The sequence below is a fragment of the Phascolarctos cinereus genome, unplaced genomic scaffold (genome assembly GCF_003287225.1).
Source record: "Phascolarctos cinereus isolate Bilbo 61053 unplaced genomic scaffold, phaCin_HiC Scaffold_1;HRSCAF=81, whole genome shotgun sequence".
In the NCBI taxonomy this organism is placed as follows: Eukaryota; Metazoa; Chordata; class Mammalia; order Diprotodontia; family Phascolarctidae; genus Phascolarctos; species Phascolarctos cinereus.
In genome coordinates, this window is record NW_027555514.1 from 126252374 (window position 1) to 126277278 (window position 24905).

The window sequence follows — 24905 nt, forward strand, 5'->3', positions numbered from 1 at the left end:
AATGATCAGTTCCTAACAAACTAAAAGATTTATAAAATGTTAGGGCTGGAAGGAACCAAAGAAATCATTTAGTTCAGTTTCTTCATTTCAGTTAGTGTCATGAAGTCTTTGCATTAGAAAAGCAAAATAAATTGCTCAAGTTGCACAACTGAGAGGAAAAATGAGCTGAGAACCCAGGTCCCCCTTCAAACTCCTGTACTCTTTCCACTATTTCATCTTGTCTCTCTTATTAATTTTTATCATCAACATATTCATTTTTATTTATATTTAAATAATTCTTCAAAGAATTCTAAGAAAATCTAAGAATTCTAAGAATATATAAAAATGAGTGATTAGAAGTTAAACAATTAGAAGTTCATTAAATTTAGCAATTATATATGTTAAATTTTATTCTTTGGAATGAGACTGATGTGTAATGTTAATGTCAATAAACTTTTAGAAAAATAATTTAATTTGGGATAAACTGAGCCAAAGTATTGGTATACTTTTGTTTTGATAAAATCATGGAGTTTAGAACTGAAAACATTCAAGCATGTGAATACTCATTCTAAAAAACAAAACAACAACTATGATTTAAGGTTTGTCCTTAAATTCTTTATCTTATTTAAGGGTTATGCAAAATTAGAACTTCTTGGAAAGAATAATTGGGAATGCCAAGATAAGTTGTCTATTCAGAATGAAATTCAGCCATGTCCTGGCTCTGAAAGACTAGAGGAAAACAAAATTCCCTTCTGAGTCCATTATCCAATCATGATGCCTATAGGAATATTAGTATATAGCTTGGAAACATTTTTTAATATTTTAAAACTTATACAAATGAAATTCAACAAGATTGGAATCAAATTTGTGATAAAATGACAGAAAAATTCATTTCATCTTTTGAAAAATTTTGAAGAATTTCTCTGAAAAAAATGAATAATAGCTAGATTTTGTGGCATATTTTTAAAAATTACAAAATGTAGTACAAGTATAATCTGATGTGTGGCTGGAGGCTTATGGCTGTTAACAGAAGCGTACTATTTCTTGCTTGAGGGCTATTGAGTTTTTTTTTCTAGGTATGCTTTCAACCTTTGGTGTCCACCTGCTACCCAACTTTTACCTGTGGATCCATTAAGCTAAAACATGCACAGTGGCCACACCCTAATAAACTGCTTAGGCAGATGGGCAAAACCAGATTGAAGGTAATTGAGGGGTCTGAAAGCAAGCATCTATCTATCTATCTGTCTATCTATCTATCTATCTATCTATCTATCTATCTATCTATCTATCTACCTATCTCAAACATGAAAATTTCCCCAATGGAAGAGGCAGGTGTGAACAACTTGTTCCATTGGGCCATCAAAATGATGGAAACAGGCACTGTGGAGCACTTAGAGCTTAATTAGACATTGATAATGGCAGAGTCATCATCACTTTGTCATGAGCCATCTCCAATCTTTTTCACTTTTGTCTTGCCAATCAACTTCAATAATTCTGGGAGAGTGAGGTCAACAACTTTGAGCAACTCTGCCTCATTTAAATCCAACCTATGCATGAGTCAAAGACATCACCCATACCATTTTACCATTTTTACTTAACTTAAAGTCCTATGGCAACAGGCAAGTGATGAAGCAGCAGGAGTTGATACACTGGGAAGTAAAGTCACAATTCTGCTTACAGATGGCCCAGACCTTAGGGCCATTTTCTCACTGAACTGAAGGAGCAGTGTGATTCAGCAGCACCCAGGTGTCTGAAAGCATATTTTAAGAACTGCCCTGTTCCTGGTGTAAGGAAAGGGCTAGAAAAAGTGTCCTAAAATTGTCTGCTTCACCTAACTTACCTCTAGCCTGCTTGCCATAGCAGGTAGGTGTCTTACCCTGTGGTCAAAACACAAAAATGTGTACAAAAACTTTTTCAAAGATAATTTAATCCATCATTGGCTCATGAGATGTAAGCACACTTATGGACAACATGAAATCCAGTAGACATAAAAGACAAACAGCTCTTGTTGAAAGAAAACTCAGAAGGTATTACATCTAAATAATATCTCTGAGTGAAATAAATTAAGGCCATCTTACTGAAGTCAGAACAGGATACATGATTTTCTAGAGTGGTTGCTGTGATGAGAAGTGCTGTGAAGCTGGAATGGATTTCACAAACAAATCTAATCTGGTCAACAAGCTTGTATGCTTCCCAAAATTAGTGAAAGACAGGCTTGTAGAAAAGTGTCAGGCCACCATCATTAATTTGTATGATCCCACTGTGATGAAATCTGAAAAGGACAAATAAAAATGTTATGAAAACTTGGAGACATTCATCTTCCAATGTGCCAAAAGAGGACAAACTCATAATTCTAAATGACTTTAACTGCAGAGTAGGCACTGACAATCAGACATGGCAGGGAGTCTTTGATAGGAATGGAGACAGAAATAGGAAGAACAATGGTCACTTACTGCTGCAGACTTGTGCACCTCATGACCTCATCACTAACACTGTCTTCCATTTCCTAAACACAATAAAACTTCATGTATGCACCCTCACAGCAAACATTGGCATTGCCAGAAGAGACAGACAGGATGTGAGAATGACAAAGGCAATGCGTGACACAGAGTATTGGACTGATTATAGACTTATCCTCTCCAAATTAAACATTAATGTTCAAAAAAAGTGCTTTCCCCAAGGCAAGATGAGTACCAGAAGATTTAATTTCAGCAGATTAGAGTTCTTCACCTAGTGTGAATAGTTCATTGCTATCTTGGAGGGAAAGCTAAGCCTAGATACTGTCACCAGCACTGGAGCAGAATAGGAGTAGGCAGCTTTCAGAGATTAGGTACAAAGTACCACATTTATTCATCTGGACCACAACACTTGAAATGTCAAAATTTATTTGAAAAAAAATGATGGGGAAATTCAGAAATTGCTAAATGAATAACAAGTACTCCTTAGGGTTTACCAGCAGGATAGTTCATCTGTCTCTAAGAAGGCAGCATTTACCTCCATCAAAAGTAAAGTGCAAGTGAAGCTTAGAGAGATAGAGGGTTCTTGGCTCCATAACAGGGCAGGATTTTCAGTTTTATGCTGATAGTCACAATCCAATTCACTTTTATGATCCCCTGAAGGCTATTTATGGGCAAAAGATCTATGGTGCATTACAAACACTCAGAGATGATAGAGCTACATTGATTAGTGATAAGACCTGATGCTGTAGAAGTGTGCTGAATACTTCCATAGCATTCTCAACAGATCATCATCAAAGCTGAAGCCATTGATTGTAGACCTTAGGTTCAAGTTATTTCCTTTATGGCCAAACTTCTAAGTGAAGAAGAGGTTTTGAATGCCATTGGGCTCCTCTCCTGTGGCAGACCATCTGGTATTCATTCTATTCCAGCTGAGATTAGCAAGGCATGGGGTCCACTACTCACATAAAAGCTGAACATAATCTTTTCCAAGTGGTATATCACAAGAGGAGATTATCCTTCAGGAGTTTTAGAATGCTTTCCACGGGGGCAGCTGGTGGCACAGTGGATAGAGCTCCGGACTTGGAGTCAGGAGGAACTGAGTTCAAATCCAGCCTCAGACACTTGACACTAGGTTTGTGACCTTGGGCAAATCACTTAACCCCCATTGCCTAACAACAGAAAAAATAGGTTGCTATGTGACAATCCCATGGGGGTTTCTCTCTTAGTCATTGCTAACAAGATTCTTGCCAGAGTTTTCCTTAATAGGCTGATCCTTCATCTGGAAGATGGTCCTCTACCTGAGAACAAGTGCAGCTTCAGAAAGGGTCAAGGCATGGTGGATATGGTATTTACTGCCCAACATCTCCAGGAGAAATGCCAGGGCAGAATAAAGGTCTCTACTGTGATGGCTTGTGAAAGATCATGGCAAAATTTGGTTGCCCAGAGTTCATCAGTATTGTATACTAGTACCATGACAATATATTTTCACAGGCACTAGATAATGGATAATGCTCTTGTGCTTTTCCAGTTATCAATGGAATGGAATAGGGCTACATGCTTGCTCTCATGCTTTTTAGTAAGGTGTTTTCTGTCCTCTCGTTAAACACCTTCAATGAGAATGAAAACAGCATTAACATCTGCTGCTGCATTGATAGCAAATTATTTAACTTGAAAAGACTATAAGCAAAGATTATAAGGAAAGACTAAAGTCAAGGAAGAATCAGTGCATGATTTATTGTGTACAGATGATTGTGCACTCAATACAACCTCAGAGGCTGTGAAGCAACAAAGTATGGATTAATTCCCTGTCACTTATGCTAATTTTGTCCTGGCAATTATCATCAAGAAAACAGAGACTTTCTACCAGACAGCACCATGCCATCCATACATTGAACCATCAGTCATAGCAAATGGAGAGATTTTGAATGCGCTGGATAAGTTCATTTTTCTTTGCAGTATAATTTTCTAGAATGTCCACACAAATGATGAGGTTGACACACATTGCAAGAGATAGCTCAGTGTTTGGGAGGCTCTGAAGGAAAGTGTGGAAGAGAAGAGGTACTATCAAATTGAATGTCTACAGAGCCATAGTACTGACCTCATAATTGTATGCCTGTGAAACCTGGACAATATAGCAGTGCCATACAAGGAAACTGACTAGTTTCCTTATTACACTTGATTATAAATCAATCTTCAAACTTATTTGATGTTCCAAAAGTCTCCATAGGATACCAAAATCTTTTGATGCCATTATAGCAATATCAGTATCAGTGGTCCTTATATTGGCAATGTGTGGAACTGTCATTGAATATAGTATTACTTACAGTTGATGGAACCTAGATAAATCACAGAACTTTTTTTAAAATTGCCCTTTAAAATAACAAATGGTAATAATATGAAAATAATGAGAATAAAATTTGCTTAGATTCCAAAGGAAGTTACAGTAAATTATACCAACGTTCTCATATTTCAGCAAATCACAGTGATGTGAGGAAATAGTTAAAAGTGAATTGATAGGTAAGAATGGGAAATTATAATAATGATAAACAGCTAGCATTTATATAGCATTTATTTGCCAAGCTATGAGCTGTTGTCTGCTAAGAGTTTAACAATTATTATCTCATTTGATCCTCACAACAACCCTGGTAAATAGGTGCTATTATTATTTCCATTTTATAGATGAAGAAACTGAGACAGAGAATAAACTCAGGTCTTCCTGACTTCCGGTCAGGGACGCTATCCATTGTACCACCTACTGCCCTCAATTTGAGAATGGCTAAACAAATTGTGGTATATGAATGTAATAGATATCTCTCATAAGCAGGTAGTAGCTGTCTATAGCGCACCCCTGTCTAAATAGATTAAAAGTATCTTAGTATGTACTTTGTTCCCATGTCCCACTTGTGAGTCATTCAGGCTCATCAGAACTGATGTATGTAATAAATACAGAAAAGCATGGAAAGATCAATATGAACTTGTGCAGAATGAATTAAGCAGAGTCAAGAAAACTATATCTACAATGACTACAGTAATGTAAATGGAAAGAACAATGACACATCAAAAATGAAAAGTAAATGTAAAAACAAAATTATGAAGATTAAGAAGGTTGCAAATGAAAAGAAATAAGAAGATACCCCCAACATACCCTATAATGGACATTAGAGGTACACAGATGTTACAAACTGCGCATTTTCAGAGTTTTTCAATGCATTTATCAATTATTTTGACTTTTTTTTCTTTTCTAAATTACACTATTTGTTCTATGAAATGGATCATTGGAAGGGCAGAGGAATAATCATGGTGATGTAAGATACAGGAAAATATCAATAAAAACTTTTTAATGTGATTTCATATATTAAAGAATTCTATATAGAGATAAAATCCATATTTCTACAGTGCAAAGACATCTCACTGAAGAATGAAAAATTCAAACAGTTAAAATATTTGGTTTCCATAATGCCAGAACATCCAAACATCTGGGCAAAAAGGACAGCATCACTCTGGTGATATTTATAGGTCAATAAAAGAGAGAGAAATGATGAAATAGTACTTTGGCTACTCAAATAAGATCACAGTTCTTTAATGGAAAATTTTATTTGACCTTTGAATGCTATAGATCAAATAATAATAATGAATAATTATGATGGTGGTGATGATGATGATGATGATGATGATGTTAGCTAGCATTTATATATTATAAGGGCTACAAAACAGTTATATATGCTATCTCATTTGATCATAATGACAAAGCTTGTGGGGTAGGTGCTGTTATTACCACTACCACCATCATTGTATAGATGAGAAAAATGAAATAGTCTGTCTGAGTGATTTACCCATAGTCATACAATTAATAAGAGTCTGAGCCAGTGTCCCAGTTGAGGTCTTCCTGGTAAGTCCAATACTGTATTCACTGTACCATTGAAAATATATAAATTTATATATAATTACATAAATTAAACCGTAACTTAATTAGTACTGGGTGTCACTAGCCTTAAATCACTTTCTCTTTCTTTCAGTGACAGTAATACTTTAAGGACCTGATATCTACATGAAGGAATATGCTGTTAAATATTGAGTAGTTCGCTCTCTGGAAAAATGTATATACAACACAATTTTAGGCATAATCATAAATTTATTAATTGATGTTTAATGGGTTAACATTTCTCTATCACGTTTTAAAGTCTAGAAAATCAACAAAACAATAAAACACATCTTGATTTGTGGCATTACCTGATTTGTGAGGTGTAAATGTTCACACTGAAAATTTACAATAAATTCTCATAAGCAGGTATTAGCTGTCTATAGCACACCCTGTCTATATGGATGGAAAGTATCTTAGTATGTACTTTGTTCCCATGTCCTACTTGTGAATCATTCAGCCTCATCAGAGCTGGAGGAAAATAGATATTCTTTTTTCTGTTTAGTATGAAAAATGCAGCCCTTTGTTTCACTTAGTAACATTCTATCTTTTGTTGCCTATTAATTGCAAACTGCAGGACATAGGACAACATTTACAACTGCTATTCAAGTATTTTTAATTATGCACTGGTACATTTAGTCTTCTTGCAGAAAAGGGTTCAAGGGTTTTACAATTTTTTTTTCATCCCAATGTTGTGAAACATCTTGTTAATTTCACAAAGGAGATAATGATGATTTTATTGATTTTTTCTTAGTGTAGAATAAAATAATGCTGAATATAACTATTAAAGTACAGAAAAGGTCAGCTTTTGTTAAAGGCAAATTGTAGCACTATAATTTATAGATTCCAGAACTATAACAAAGTAAAGTACCACTAAAACATCAATAATGAATCTATGCTGATGCAAAAGATACTACCATTTTAAATTCCTCTTCACTTTTTAATATGAATTACATATAGCCTTGAGCAATAGAAAACTCACATTTCTTTGAAGAATTATCCAGGTTCCATTAATTTGACACAACATACAACGTACTTATTGAGAGAAAAGCAATATGTAATGAAGGCAAAATTACAGCTAGGGATGGAGTGAAAGAGGGGAGTAGTAAAGGAAGAGATGAAGGAAGGAAGGAAAGAAGGAAGGAAGGAAGGAAGGAAAGAAGGAAGGAAGGAAGGAAGGAAAGAAGGAAGGAAGGAAGGAAGGAAGGAAGGAAGGAAGGAAGGAAGGAAGGAAGGAAGGAAGGAAGGAAAGAAGGAAGGAAGGAAGGAAGGAAAGAAGGAAGGAAGGAGAAGAGTAAAGGAGGGAGAGAGCTGAAATAAGAAGAAGAGAGGAGAGGAGAGGAGCTTTATAGCAGTAGCATGCTGATTTTTCCTGTAGTAGTCACCAGTTGTATCTTGGAACTTTATGAGTATATCCTTTATGTGATAGCAACACAGAGAAAGAAAGGTCTTGGGATTAATATTCAAGTTTCGTAAGCAAAAAAAAGTATACACATTTGAAAAAAAAGACACACATGCTGGCCTAACATAACAAAAATTTCCTCCCTTTTTTTAAATATAAATTTATTTATTTTTCGTTTTCAACATTCACTTCCACAAGTTTTTGAGTTCCAAATTTTCACCCCATCTCCCCTCCCCCCACCCCAAGATGGCATGCATTCTGAATATCCCTTCCCCTAGTCTGTCCTCTTTCTTCTTTCTCTTCTCCCCTTCCCCTTCTATTTTCCTGTAGGGCAGGATAGACTTCTGTATCCCATTTCCTGTATTTCTTATTTCCCAGTTGCATGTGAAAACATTTTTTTAAGCATATTTTTTAAAACTTTAGGTTTTAGATTTTCTCTCTTCCTCCCTCCCCACCCACCCTCATTGAAAAGGCAAGCAACTCAATATATAGGTTGTACATGTGCAGTTATGCAAAACACTTCCATAGTAGACATGTTGTGAAAAACTAACTCTATTTCCCTTAATCCTATCCTGCCCTCCCATTTATTCTATTCTTTCTTTTGACCCTGTCCCTCCTCAGAAGTATTTGCTTCTGATTACCCCTTTCCCAATCTGCCCTCCTCTCTATCATCCCCCTGCTCTTGTCTCCTTCCCACCCCTATTTTCCTGTAGGGTAAGACAGATTTCCATACCCAATTGAATGTGTATGTTATTCCCTCCTTAAGCCAAATCCTATGAGAATAAGATTCACTCATTCCCTCTCACCTTCCCCATTTCCCCTCCACTGTAAGAGACTTTTCTTTTCTGTTTTTTTGTGAGATAATTTACCCCATTCTACCTCTCCCTTTCTTCTTCTCTGAGTATAATCCTCTCTCATCCCTTAATTTTATTCTCCAGATATGACCCCTTAATCTTCAACTCACCCTGTGCCCTCTATCTATCTATCTAGATATACATACATATAATTTTTCCTCCAACTACCCTAATACTGACAAAGGTCTCATGAGTTATAAATATCATCTTTCCATGCAGGAATGTAAACAGTTCAATCTTAATAAGTCTCTTATGATTTCTCTTTCCTGTTTACCTCTTCATGTTCCACTTGAGTCCTGTATTTGAAAGTCAAATTTTCTATTCAGCTCTGGTCTTTTCATCAGGAATGCTTGAAAGTCCTCTATTTCCACTGAATGACCATTTTTTCCCCTGAAGGATTATACTCAGTTTTGCTGGGTAGGTGATTCTTGGTTGTAATCCTATCTCCTTTGCCCTCTGGAATATTATATTCCATGCCCTGTGGTCCTTTAATGTAGAAGCTGCTAAATCTTGTGTTATCCTGATTGTGTTTCCACAGTACTTGAATTGTTTCCTTCTGGCAGCTTGTAATATTTTCTCCTTGACCTGGGAACTCTGAATTTGGCTATAATATTCCTAGGAGTTTTCCTTTGGGGATCTCTTTCAGGAGGAGATCTGTGGATTCTTTCAATTTCTATTTTGCCCTCTGGTTCTAATATAAGGGCAGTTTTCCTTGATAATTTCTTGAAAGATGATGTCTAGGCTTTTTTTTGATCATGGCTTTCAGATAGTCCAATAATTTTTAAATTCTCTTCCTGGATCTATTTTCCAGGTCAGTTGTTTTTCCAATGAGATATTTCACATTGTTTTCTAATTTTTCATTCTTTTGGATTTTTTTACAGTGTCTTGATTTCTCATAAAGTCACTATCTTCCAATTGCTCTATTCTAATTTTTAAGGAAGTATTTTCTTCAGTAATCTTTTGGACTTCCTTTTCCATTTGGCCAATTTTTCTTTTTAGGGCATTTTTCTCCTCATTGGCTTTTTGGACCTCTTTTGCCATTTGGGTTAGGCTATTTTTTAAGGTGTTATTTTCTTCAGTATTTTTTGGGTCTCCTTTAGCAAGCTGTTGACTTTTTTTGATTTTCTTGCATCACTCAGTTTTTCCTCTACTTCCCTTACTTGCTTCTCAAGATCCCTTTTGAGCTCTTCTAAGGCCTGGGACACATTCATATTTTTCTTGGATGCTTTGGATGTAGGAGCTTTGACTTTGTTGTCTTCTTCTGGTTGCATATTTTGATCTTCTTTTTCACCAAAGAAAGATAATATAGTCTGACTCTTTTTGCTGCTTGCTCATGATCCCAGCCAATTACTTGAGTTTTAAACTCTTTGTTAAGGTAGATCTGCTTCCAATGTGGAGAATGTACTGTCCCAAGCTTCAGGGGTTTGTACAGCTGTTTTCAGAGATACTTCTAGGAACCTGTAAATTTTCAGTTCTTCCAAGGTGGTATGATAAGGGGCAAGGTGTTTACTCCTTTCCTGGCCTGTGACTACAAGTACTCCTTTCTGTCCTGTAACTGTGAGGAGGGTTTTCTCTCCACAGCCACTACAAGCTCCTCCACACCAGCACTCCTCCTCACCCCAGCACCGCCACCCAGAACGGTGACCCAGATCTAAACACAGGCAAAGTAAGAGATGCCTGCCTCAGCACTGGCAAAGATATCCCTGCAATCCCTCTCTGCTCAGCCAGTGGATTCCCCCTCAGTCAGTGGGCTGGAAACTTGGGAAGCAGAGGCCCCCCCACCTCCCAGGGCCACGCTCTTGGGGAATGGCACTGAGACACCGCCTTCCTTTGTGAGCAGGGACAGAAGCAGACTTTTCCCACTGACCTTCTAAGTTGTATTTGGCTTTGGTAGATTGAGGAGTCTGGAAACCTCCACAGCTGCCCAAGATTCAGTCCTCTGAGGTCTGCTCCAGGTTCGCTGTGGCCTACATGCCCACGCCATGATGTGCTGCACTCCCAGCCTGGCACGATACACCTTTCTGATCAATCATCCAGGTTGTCTTGGGCTGGAAATTTGTTTCACTCTGTCTTTTTGTGGGTTCTGCTGCTTCAGAATTTGTTTAGAGCCATTGTTTATGAGTATTTGGAGGGGTTTGGAGGAGAGCTCAAGCAAGTCACTGCTTTCACTCTGCCATCTTCCCTTTTTTCATTTATTTTTCCTACTTCTACACCTTTAAATCACTCCTAGACTCCTATCTATTGATGCTAAGCTCCTTTCACTACAATAGATGAGGGGAAGAATAGTTTATCACATAGGGTTGGAAAAATAGGTTTGTATAGGATGAGATGAAATGAAGGATATTTTTTTATCTACTGAAAGATTAACCTTTTATACAGAGGTGTAGTTAGAGATGTTTTGTGCTACAACAAGCAATAGGAAATGGAAATTAAAGCAAGCACCACTGTATTTTTTCCTTTAAAATAACATGTTAATAACATAAAGACAATGAGAATATTTTTTTCTTATTTTCCAAAAGTGATCACAGTAAATTATACCAACATTGTCATATTTCAGCAAATTGCAGTGATGTGAAGAAATAGTTAAAGTGAATTGACAGATAGGTAAGGATGGGAATTTATAAAATAATAAATAGCTAGCATTTGTATAGCACTTATTATGTGCCAGACTAAGAGCTGTTATGTTCTAAGAGCTTAACTATGACAGGTGACGTTCCTATCCCCTACATCAGCATTATAATGAGGTTCCAATGAATAGGCAACTCTCATTTATCATAAACAATGGTTGCCAAGGATAACATGGGTAATTAAAATAAACAAACGACATATATGAGTCAATTATTGAATTTATCTTTCCAGGCAAATATTTTAGTAGAATTGCAACCAAGTAAGAAAATTGTCCTACCATCTGTGGTAGGTAAGAAATAAGCAACAAACATTCAGCCAAAGGGGTCAGAGGAAAGATATTAATGATCTGGATAAGACATAAAACACAATAGTTGGCCTCAAATAATCAAGAACTGTCTATACTATGCTATATGGATGAAGCCATGGATGTGGCAATCCCTCCTACATTCCAGTGGCAATAATGAATCCTAATGCAAATTTCTAAAGTGCAAATGCAGTAGATCTGTTATATACTGATTTTATGGAGAATAAGTGAGGGCAAACTTAAAAAGTTTGAAGGGTAAAGCAGCTTTTCCAACACCTGCTCAAATTCTCAGTTAAGCAACAAAATATATTTCTATCATCAAGTCTCATGTTTATTTTCATAACAAAAAAGAGGCATTTTCAAGAATGCTAGGACTCTACTATGTTTAGATATGATAGGTCTGTATAGCTGCCCAATGTTTTATCACCTATCAGAAAATTACAAGTATTGTGTCTCCACTGTGATTGGTAGGCAGGCTCAGCCTTCCATTTCCATGTGAGAAATTCAAGGAGTTTATATTTCCTCCACCACTGGGACCAAGAGCTTCTCCTTTGTTAAATTCATTCGAAAATATTTTAAAGTAAAATACCAATTAACTTGAAAAATAGTTTTGAAGTTTTGAAAAGCAATGCTTTTACATTATAAAATACTTCATATATGACATAATTCAAAACAAGTTCAAATCCCAGGAAAATATCATTAAGACCCTGAAATGAACTGGATGTATTACAAGGGAATTAATTAGTATAAAACATGTAAATTCTATTGAGGCATGACTAATGCATTCATTTCAAGATGCATAAATAACTGCTATTCCCCCATTTCAAATACATTTCTTCTACCAAACAAGCTGTGATTATGTGAAAACAATACGTGTTTTCTGTTTATATTCAGGCTTTTTAAAAAAATCAATTATATTGTCACCTAAAGAAATAGAAAGCTCACAGTTCTCTCTAGAATGATAGGGCTTCTGTTGATTTAAAACAAGCTACAGTGGTCTGTAACAATATTTTGACAGTTCATTACCAGCATGACATTTAATATATTAGTGTATTCTTTGCTTGTTGCAGCACACTATAATCAATTTCATGCAGCTATAAATGTAAAAATAATTTTGCCTTTCACTACCAAACAGACTGACAAGTTTCTCTTTTACCATGGCACATTCTATTACATAAAAAGTACCTAGGAATGTATTGTGTCTCATTAGGATCCAGGTTTCATTCATGGAAACAATGTTTATATGGCTTGTCTTCTTAATTTTTAAAAGTACTTAATATGGATGACTCAAAGGAAAATATACCAATGTGAATATATACACATATATGTATAAGTGTATATAATCATATATGTATAGACAAGTACACATATATACCTATATGTGTATTTTATATGTGTATATATGTATATATTATATGTGTATGCATATATGCCAACATTAAAAGAGAGAAAATAAATTTGCTACTGAATGAGTAACTGAGGAAATATTAAGAATTCAAACAACTCATCTGTCAATATATAAAATTGATTTGATGTTTTAAATATATAGATACTGATTTGACCAGTCAACAACATTATGTGAATAAACAGAACAAGAAGAACAAGAATACCAATAAAAGTGTATGAACTCCATAGGTAGAATATATATTGATTTATAGTGAGAGAAAAAAATCAGACATTTTTTCAGTCAAAAGACTCCATTTTCCAGTAGCATTAGTAAACACACACACACACACACACACACACACACACACACACATGCATGTGCATGCATAGCAAAACATGGAGATGTTGCCATTTTGCCTCTATTTGAAAAATACTATTTTAATTTCATTTTCTAAAGTCTTCCTTTAATGCTGTGCTGTAGCACATTGGTAATGGAATCCTCATAGGACATTTAAGCAAAGTACAAGTTCTAATTGTTATACAAGTTTGTAAGATCTTTTTTTTGTGGTGACCAATAATAGCTCATGCCTATCTATTATCCTAGAACCAGCCAAAGTAATGAAGGAGGAGGTTGACCATTATTTTGAGGGTGAGAGAAACCCACAAAATCAATAGGTGTAGAGGAGTTGTGATCTGCATGGGTAGGAGGGTGCATACTTAGAAATTATAGATATTTCAAAGTAGTCAAATACCTTGAGAAGAAACAGCTATCAGAATTAAATAGAGAAGAACCAAAATATCTTGAAAACAGTGAAAAATAAATATTAAGCCCTCTTTGCAAGGCTACATATTCTAACTAGGGGTTGCTGTGTTTTCTTATTCAAGAGCCTGAATCAATTGCCATGTTTCAGTTTGTAGAAAACAACCCATGTAAGTTATGACTGTCACTTCCACAACCTTCCTACCTTTGAGACGATGTTTTAAGAGGTTCACAATTCAGGCTACCATATGGCAAAATGTAGCAATATTTCAAGACAGTTGGTTAGTGTTGGTTTTCATTCCCAAGGAAATTATAAATTAATGTTGCTTCTTAAAATTGCAACATTATCAGTTAATGTAATTATAGCCATTGCATTTAATTTCAGGAAATAGATTGTAGCTCTTAAAGTATAAATTCTCTCTCTCTCTCTCTCTCTCTCTCTCTCTCTCTCTCTCTCTCTCTCTCTCTCTCTCTCTCTCTTCCTCAATCACGCCTTCAGACTAATTATCTTTTGGATTTTGATTAAATATCATGAGGGAAATAAAATGAAAATAAAATAGATTGTCAAGTTCCCAACTTCCTACTTCTTCTTACTTAGAACATCATATGACATAAAGCCATCTGTGGTGTTATCACAGTTATGAGTCGTCTGTCATTGTTTCTATTTAAATATCCTTACCATCAATGTTATCCTCAGCTGGAGGCAGTAAGGTGAGACAAGGTCAAGCATAGGAGACTTCTTTCTTTGGTAGGTTTTAGCTCTTGATCACTGAATCAATGATGTTATTTGTGCATTAAAGCAAAGCTGAATTTTCCTTGAGTTGGAAATGTCTTTGGGGGCTAAGCATTCAATAGATCTTTTTATTTTTTTATTCCTTCCCTTGCTGGGATAAAACACTAGCAGTTACTGGGATATGCTACCTAAAATAATGTCACAAAGTAGAATCTTCAAATTTCTGCTCTAATAGAATTCACTCTTTCTTAATAAGTGGTAGGATAAATCTAGAGATTATGAACTAATGCTGGGCAAAAAGTAAAACAAGAACAATATGAATTATGATTATAACTATGTGAATAAAATGATTGCTTAAAGATGAATTCTGAAAAAAGTAAACAGAAAACAGTAATGGTTTAAAGGAACAGATCACCAAGTATGAATTCCTTATGTTGTCAAGTCAGAATGTTTTATATACCCATATGTGGTCCATGCATTGGTTGTTTTTGATAAGATATTTTTCTTATTGCTATTGTAGTTTTCACAAAGGATGGTAAAATATGAAGGTGAGAGGTATGAGAGGGACGCTAATTTGAGAAGAAAAAGCTATCAAAGAAATAAAAACAAGTGATAAAATGGAAATCCTTTTAAAATTTTGATAGCACAAATTATGCTCTATTCTGACTCAAATTTTGACTCACTTTCAGGGTGATATGTACTCTTTGTACATCAATATACACATTAACATGGGGTGCATGAGTGTTTAGGGAAAACTAGCACCTCTGGTCACTGAGTTGATGAGCCCTTTGCAGGACTGCTTTCCACTTCTGGTGTCCACCTGATTCACCCATCTCTCACCTGTGGCTCCAAGAAGCTGTAGCATATGCAGCAGGCACTCCCTGGTACACCATTTGGGCAAATAAGCTAAAGTAGTTTGTTGGTGACTTACCAGGCTCAAATCCTTTGGTGAGTTAAGGCATTGTGTACCAGAAACACATGAAGACTTCCCCTGGATAAATTGGCAAGGCAGCTAGGTGGTGCAGTGGATAGAGCACTGGCCCTGAAATTTGGAGTACCTGAGTTCAAATCTGGCCTCAGACCAAAACACTTCACACTTATTAGCTGTGTGACCCTGGGCAGGTCACTTAACCCCAACTGCCTAAAAAAAAAGAAATAAAGAAAAAGAGAAATGGGCAAGTGAGAACAATTTGTTCCAACTGCCATGAACACAGCTGAAACAGGAGTTGCGGAATACTTAGAGCTTGTGTAATGCTTAGAGTTTGGTTGGACACCAAAGATATCAAGGTCATCCAATCCATCATGAGAAATTGCCAATTGTCTTGAATTGTGTCTTGCCACTCAACCTCGATGACTCTAGAATGAGAATGAGGTCAGCAACTTCATGCAACTTTGCCTCACTTACATCCAATTTATGCATGAATCAAAAGACATCACCCATACCATTTTATCATTTTTATTTAACTCAAAATCCTACGGTGACAGGCAAGTGAAGAAGCAGCAGGTATGGATACACTGACAGCTGTAGTCATAGCCTTACATGCAGGTGGCCCAGGCCCTAGGAACATCTTCTCAGTGGACTGAAGTAGCAGTGGGATTCAGAAGACCCCTGCATTTCTTATAATTTTTTTTTTTTAAGGATTGCACTGCTCACCTCCTGACATGATCAAGGGGCTAGAAAAAGTGACCTAAAAATTGCTTATTTCACCTAACCTAATCCTGGCCTGCTTACCAAGGTGGGGAATGTACCCTGGCATTGAAACAGAAAATAGATACAAAAAACCTTTTTTTTTGTAGAATTGTATCTATTTATTTTTGCACTTAATAGCATTTTATTTTTTCCAATTACACGTAAAATTAGTTTTCAGCATTCATTTTTGTAAGATTTTTAGTTCCAAATTTTTCTCCCTTCCCCTACCTCCTCAAGACAGAAAGAAATATGGTACAGGTTATACATGTAGAATTATGTTAGACATATTTCCTCATTAGTCATGTTGTGAAAGAGGAATCAGAATGAAAGAGGAAGAAAAAAGAATAAGAAAAACAAAAACCAAAAAAAAATGAAAATAATATGCTTCCATCTGTATTCAGACTTCACAGTTCTTTCTCTACGAGTGGATACCATTTTCAATCATGAGTCTTTTGGAACTGTCTTAGATCATTGTATTGCTGAGAAGAGCTAAGTCTATCATAGTTGATCATCATACAGTGTTGTTACTGTGAGCAATGTTTTCCTGATTTTGTTCACTTCACTGTGCATCAGTTCATGTGCGTCTTTCAGGTTTTTTCTGAACCCCATCTGCTCATCATTTCTTTTTTTTTTACTTTTAAAAACATTTTTATTTGTTTTTGCTTTGAATAGCATCTTGTTTTTCCACAATTGCATATTAAGAAGATATTTAGCATTAATTTTTGTCAAGACTTTGAGTTCCAATTTTTGATCCATCTGTCCCACCACTCACCTCTTCTGAAAATGGTAGGCAATAACATAGAACATATTTCCCATATTCAGCAAAGTTGTGGAAGAAGAAACAGATCAAATTAAAAAAAATGAGAAAGAATAAGGTAAATGAAAATAAATGTGCTTTGATCTGCCATCAGAATCTATCAGTTTTTTATCTGAATATAGATATGGATGGCATTTTCCTTTGTGAGTCCTTTGTACTTACATTGGAGTTGTGTTGCTGAGAAGAGCTGAGTCATTTATATTTTAGTATCATACGATGTTGCTAATACTGTGTACAGTATTTTTTTGGTTCTGCCCATTTCAGTTTGCATCAGTTTATACAAGTCTTTTGAGATTTTTCTGAAATCTTCCTGTTCATTTCTTATTGCACAGTAGTATTCCATTACATTCATATACCACAGCTTCTTCAGCCATTCTCCAATTAGTGGGCATCCCCTCATTTTCCAATATTTTGCCACCATGAATAGGGTAGTTATCAATATTTTTGCGTATGTATGTTCTTTTCTCTTTTTCATGATGTCTTTTGGATACAGACCTACTGGTGGTATTGCTGCATCAAAAAGGTTGTGAACAATTTGGTTGCCCTTTGAGCATAGTTCTAAATTGCTCTCCAGGGTGGTTGGATCACTTCACAACTCCACCAACAGTAAATTAGTGTCCCAAATTTCCCACGTCCTCTCCAACATTTATTATTTGATTTTTTTGTCATGTTAGCAATTGGGTTGGTGTGAGGTGGTATTTCAGAGTAATTTTCATTTTCATTTCTCTAATCAAAAGTGTTTCAGGGCACTTACTCATATGCCTATAGATATTTTTGATTTCTTCATCTGAAAACTGCCTGTTCATATCCTTTGACCATTTATCAATTGGAGAATGGCTTGTATTCTCATAAATTTGACTCAGTTTTATATATATTTGAGAAATGAGACCTTTATCCAGGACATTGCTGTGAAGAATGTTTCCCAGCTTTCTGCTTTCCTTCTAATCTTGGTTACATTGGTTTTTTTTTTCTTTATTATTTGTTTAGTTTTCAACATTCACTTGCACAAGATTTTAAGTTCCAAATTTTCTCCCCATCTCATCCCTCCCTCCACTCCATGACGGCATAAATTCTGAATATTCCTTACCCTAATCTGCCCTCCCTTCTATACCTTCCCTTCTCATATACCCTTCCTCTTCTATTTTCTTGTAGGGCAGGATAGGCTTCTATATCCCATTACCTGTATATCTTATTTCCCAGTTGCATGTGAAAACAATTTTAACATTTGTTTTTAAAACTTTGGGTTCCAATTCTCTCACTTCATCCCTCACTGAGAAGACAAGCAACTCGATATGGGTTATACATGTGGAGTCATGCAAATCACTTCCATAGTAGTCATGTTGTGAAAAACTGAATGTATTTCCCTTCATCCTATCCCTCCATCTATGTATTCTATTCTCTCCTTTGACCCTGTCCCTCCTCAAAAGTGTTTGCTTCTGATTACCCATCCTCCAATCTGCTTTCCCTTCTGTCATCCCCCCACTCTCTTATCCCCTTCCCCCCTATTTTCCTGTAGGATAAGATAGCTCCACCACTCCAGTGCTGCTCCTTGCCCCAGGACTGCCACCCACAACTGTGACCCAGATCCAAGCATGGGCAAATCAAAAGATTCCTGCCTCATAACCAGTAAATGGAACCCCTCCAATCCCCCTCTGATCAGCCACTCAATTCCTCTGCTATCTGTGGGCTGAGATTTCTGGAAGCAGCTGCCGCTCCTGGGCTGTACCAAGACTGGCGCTGGGACCAAGCTTCTCTCTCACCACAGTCACAGACTTTTCCTACTGACCATCTAAGTTGTCTTTGGCATTTGTGGGTTAAGAAGTCTGGAAACTGCCACAGTTGCCTGTGATTCAGTCCCCTGAGGCCTGCTCCAGGCTCACTGAGGCCCAGTCTTTGCCTACATGCTCACGCTGAACTATACTCTTCTCCCAGCCCAGTGCAATAGACCTTTCCAATTAACCATCCATGTTGTCTTGGGCTGGAAATTTGTTTCACTCTGTCTTTTTGTGAGTTCTTCTGCTTTAGAATTTTTTGGAGCCACTTTACAGGGATTTGGAGATGTTGGAGGAGAGCTCAAGCAAGTCATTGTTTTTACTCTGCCATATTGGCTCCACCCCACATTGGTTTGTTTGCACAACAGCTTTTCCATTTAATATGATCAAAATTATCTATTCTACATTTTGTAATGCTCTCTCTCTCTCTCTCTCTCTCTCTCGTTTGGTCATGAATTCTTCTCTTCCCCATAGATCTGACAGGTAAACTATTTGTTCCTCTTCTAATTTGATTGCTTCATTGTCTATGGTGTCTTTTAGTAAGATGTAGTGTCCTTCTTTACCTCTTTTAATTAGGTCTATTTTTTTCTTTTATTTTGTCTAATGTCAGGATTGCTACCCCTACTTCTTTTACTTCAGCCAAAGCATAACAGATTCTGCTCCAGCCTGTTACCTTTACTCTCTGTATGTCTCTCTGCTTCAAGTGTGTTCTTGTAAGTAACGTATTATAAAATTCTGGTTTTTGATCCACTGTGCTACCCACTTCTGTTTTATGGGAGAGTTCATCCCATTCACAGTTATGATTACTATCTGTGTATTTCCTTCCTTTCCATTCTTCCTCCTGTTTTTCCTCTCTCTCCTTTCACAGTTTGCCATATCACCAGTGTTTTGCTTCTGTGTACCATATCCCCTGATCTGACCTCCATTCTCTCAGTCCCCCTCTCCTTCTACTTCCCTGCTGGATAAGACGGATTTCTATATTCAACTAATTGTTTATATTATTGTGTCTTTGAGCCAATACTGGTGAACATAAAGTTCAAGCAATGTGTATCACCCCCCATAATTCCCTCCAACGTAATACGTCTTTCTTGCATCTTTGTGTAAGATCATTTAACCCACTCTATTTCTCCTTCCTTCTCCATCCATTGTTCTTCTCTTTCTTATTCCATAATTTTTATGTCCATTGCCTCAAATTCACCTTTACCACTACCCTCTATCCATGTATATTCCTTCTATCTGTACTGTTAGTGATATAATTTTTAATATTTATAAGTATCATCTTCCTGTGTAGGGATGTAAACAGTTTACTTCTATTGAATCCCTTACATTTTCTTTCCCCTTTTTACTTCATTGATTCATTATGTCTTATACAGTCATTGTTTCCATTTGTCCAATTCTAACTTTTAAGGTGCTATTTTCCTCAATCGCTTTTGTATTTTCTTTATTCATTTGGCCAATTATACTTTTTAAGGAGTTTTCCAACATATTGATAATTTTTTTCATAATTCTCTTGCATCACTCTCATTCCTTTTCCCCATTTTTCTTCCATTTTTCATATGATTTTAAGCACCTCTTTGAGCTCTTCCATGAGTTCTGTCTGGGCTTGAGATGACTTCCTGTTTTTCTTTGGAGTTTTGCCCATAGGTGTTTTAACATTGTTGTCATCTTCTGAGTTTATTTCTTGATCTTTTTGTCACCATAATAACTTTCTATGATCAGATTCTTTCCTTGTTTTTTTTTTTGTTGTTGTTGTTTACTCATTTTTTTTGCCCCTTCCCTTTATTTTAAATTTGATCTCTGTGCCCAGGGTGGAAGTGTCTCTGTATGAGGCTTCTTGTGCCAGTGACTTCCGGCCCCAGCTGTTTGCCTGGTCCTGCACTGATGTTTCCCTGCAGCCCATAGGAGACCCTCATGTCTGGTGCAGTATTGAGGGGCTTTGTTGGGGTTGGCTGGCACTCATGAAAGCTGTAGGATTCTGGTAGCTTTCCTGGTGCTGAGCTGGTTTCCTAGTGTTGTCGTCTGGCTTGTGCTGAGGCCAGGGGTGGTTTTTCTGTGTTTCTCCAAGGTCCATGGAAGATGCTTGTTGACCCAGGGCTGCACTGAAGCATGTGGTGGTTTCTGGAGCTTTAGTCTGCCAGATCCCCTGGTCTCACTAAGACATATGTAGGAGGGGGGACCCTGGTGTTGGCATTTGACTGCTTCACCACACTGTGGCTCAGGATCTCCTAATTCTTTGCTGAGATGAGGCTTGCTGCTGGCTTGCTAGGATGCTTCCTGTCCTGTAATGTACTCTCCATTTACCCAAATGAAATAGACCTCCAAGTCTCCATGGCTAAAGGCCACACTGCCTCAACTTGCCAATTACTCTGCTGTTCCAGGAGTTGTTTTTTTTTTTAATTTTATAGTTGTTTGGAGGTTATTATGGGAGAGCTACAACAATTTACTGTTTCCTCTACCATCTTGGCTCCTGGAAGTTTGTCTGCCCAAAAACTTTTCTGAAGATGATTCTGTTTACTACTGGGACATGGGATATGTACACATTTATGGACAACATGAAATTCAATAGATGAAAGAGAAATACCTATAGTTGCAAGTACCTAACAGGTACTGCATCCAAATAGCAGACCTGAATGAAACATAGCTGGCAAATGAAGGCCATGTTACTGAAGTCAGAACTATATACACATTTTCTAGAATGGCTGCAGTGATGGGGAGTGTTGTAAAGTCTGTATAGGTTTATAATAAAAACTAATCTAGGTGACAAACTTGTATGCCTCACAAAAGTAGTGAATGGCAAGTTCTTGAAAATGTGATTGCCCCTTGCAGGAAAGTGTCATACCACCATCATCAGTGCATTTGTTCTGACCATGATGACCCCTAATGTGGACAAAGAAAAATTTTATGAAGACCTGGAAAGCCTCATCATCAATGTGCCAAAAGAGTACAAGCTTGTACATCTGTGTGACTAATGCCAGAATAGCCACATACTGTCAGACATGGTTGGGAGTCTTTCAGTAGGAAGGGAGTTGAGAATATGAACAGCTGCAGTTACTTACTACTGAAGACTTGTGTGTCTTATGACCTTCTCATCACCAACACTGTCTTCCATTTACCTAACTGCAATAAAACTTCATGGATATACCCTCACAAGAAACATTGGCATATAATAGACTATGTCAATATAAGGAGAAGAGACCAAAAGAATGTGAGAATGACAAAGGTGATGTGTAGCACAGACTGCTGGACTGATTATAGACTTATCCTCTCTAAGTTAACATTCGCAGTCAACAAAAGTGGCCTCCCCTGGGCAAGAGGACTACCAGAAGACTTAATGTCAATGGATTATAGTTCTACTGAGAACAGTTTGTCGTTACCTTATTGGAAAAATTGAGCCAACACAATGTTGGCAGCACTGGAGCAGAAAAGGAGTGGGCAACAGTCAAAGGGATTGGGGCATAGCACCACATTTACTCATCTGCACAGAACACTTGCAAACATCAAGACTGGTTTGATGACAATGATGAGAAATACAGAAGTAACTAAATGAAAAACAAGAGTTTCATAGGGTTTTCTAGCAGGGCACTTCATCTGTCTCTAAGAAGGCAGCATTTGCCTCCACCAAAAGTAAAGTGCAAGTAAAGCTTAGGGAGATGCAGGATTCTTGGCTCAGTAAGAAGGCATATGGAATTCAGTTTTACAATGAGTCACAATCCAATCCTCAATATTACCTGCAATCTGATATAGTCTCTACATATACATTCTATTAAACATATTTTCACATTAGCCATATTGTAAAGAAAAATTAGAACCAATAGGAGGAATCGCAAGAAAGAAGAAACAAAACAAAACAAAAGAACAACAAAAAAAAGAGCAAATAGTATGCTTCAATCTGCATTCAGATTCCATAGTTCTTTCTCTGGATGTGGATAGCATTTTCCATCATGAGACTTTTGGAGATGTTTTTGATCCTTGCATTGCTGAGAAGAGCTAAGTTTATCAAAGTTAGTCAATGCACAATGTGGCTATTACTGTGTACAATGTTCTGCTGGTTCTGCTCACTTCACTCCACATCAGTCCATACAAATCTTTCCAGCTTTGACTACTCTTACAAGAGCTGACTAAAATCTTCTGGGTTATATGGCAAGAGGAAGTTATTCCCTGGGAGTTTAAACAGGCCTCTATTGTCCAGCTCTATACAGGAAAAGGAAATAGGTTCTCCTGTGAGAATTATGGATGGCCTCTCTCTCTCTCTCTCTCTCTCTCTCTCTCTCTCTCTCTCCTCTCTCTCTCTCTCTCTCTCTCTCTCTCTCTCTCTCTCTCTCTCATTTATTTCCAGCAAGTTTCCTGCCAGAATACTCCTTAACATTCTGATCTTTCACCTGGAAGGTGATTATCTACCTGAGAGCCAATGTGCCTTCAGAAAGGGCTGAGGAATGGTTGCTATACTGTTTGCTGCCTGACAACTCCAGGAAAAATTTCAGGAGCAAAACAGAGGTCTATACACAATGTTAATTCATCTAACCAAGGTCTAAGATGCAGTCAGTCATGAAGGCTTATGGAAAATCATGTCAAAATTTGGTTGCTCATCGAAGTTCAACAGTATTGTACACCAGTTCCACAATGCATGTTTGCACAGATTCTGGATAATGGACAATGTTATCACACTTTCCCAGTCACAATGGAGTGAAACAGGGTTACGTGCTTACTCCCATGCTTTTGAGCATGATGTTTTCAGCAATTTTGTTTGATACCTTCAACAAGGATAATTAGCTGCTGCAATGCCAGTAAATTATTTAACTTGCAAATGTACAAGCTAAGAACAAAGTGGAGAGAGAGTTAGGGTATGACTTTTCATTCACAGATAGTTGTGCACTTAAATGAAGCCTCTGAGACTGAGATGCAACACAGTATGGTTCAATTGCTGCTTATGGTAATTTTGGCCTGATAATTAACACCAGGAAAAGAGGTTCTCCACCAGCCAGCACTACTTTAACCATACACAAAACCATTGGTTAAGGCAAATGGAGAGATTTTAAGCACTGTGGATACGTTCACTTACCTTGACAGTATATTTTCCAGGGATTTCCACACAGATGATGAGGTTGATACATGTATTGCCTAAGCTATCTCAGTGTTTGGGGGGCTCTGTAGGAAGGTAAGGGAGAGAAGAGGTATTAAGTTGGCTACCAGACTTAAGATCTACACATCCATTTTGCTGACCTCCTTGTTGTATGCCTATGAAACCTCGACAGTATACCAAGGCTGTGCCAGGAAACTGAATTGCTTCCATTTCAATTGTCTGAGTAGCATTCTGAAGATCACCTGGAAAGATAAGGTGTCAGAGAATGAACTCTTTTCTTGAGCTCAGCTGCCAAGAATTGAAACTCTACTTCAGAGATCACAACTCTGATGGGCTGGACTCATTTTTCAAATACTAACATACATACATTTGCCTAAAAGATTATTTTATAGAGAACTTACACAACAGAAGTGCTTATACAGAGGTCAGATGATACAGTGATACAAGGACACTCTCAAGTTGTCTCTGAAGAGCTTTGGAATTGATTGTGAGATATGGGAAACACTGGCCCAGCACCACCCAGCATGGTATGTCTGCATAAAAGAAAGTGTTGTGCTCTATGAACAAAGCAGAATTGCATTAGCTCAAAAGAAACATAACATAGGCAAATTTAGATATATCTCCACTCCAAATGTTCATATGGACTATTTTTGACCACGCTGTGGTAGAGCCTTCCAAGCTCATATTGGTCTGATTAGCAACAGTCAAATACACTGTACCTTAACCCCAGCATAGTGATGTAATTTTAGTCCTCTTCAAGCACATAAAACAACAAACTACCAACCAACACATTAATATAATGTAAAAGATACCTAACTGAACCTCCAATAACAGTGACTTAGGGAATTCCTAGGTCAGAGAATTCCATCTAACAAATCAGTTTATTATCTTCTCTGCAACTTATAGCCTTATTGATTTGTTTGGAGAGAATTGAAAGGTTATGACTTTCCAAAGATCACATAACCAGAATGTGTCAGTCAATACTTGAACTCAAGTCTTTCTGCCTCTTGAGCTTGTGTCTTTTAAAACATTCTAATGTGGAAAACATTTTGTCCACATAGTGTAATAAAAAGGCTTCTTCTTTATGGTAATAAACTTAGGTTGCTATCAAGCTTCATCATC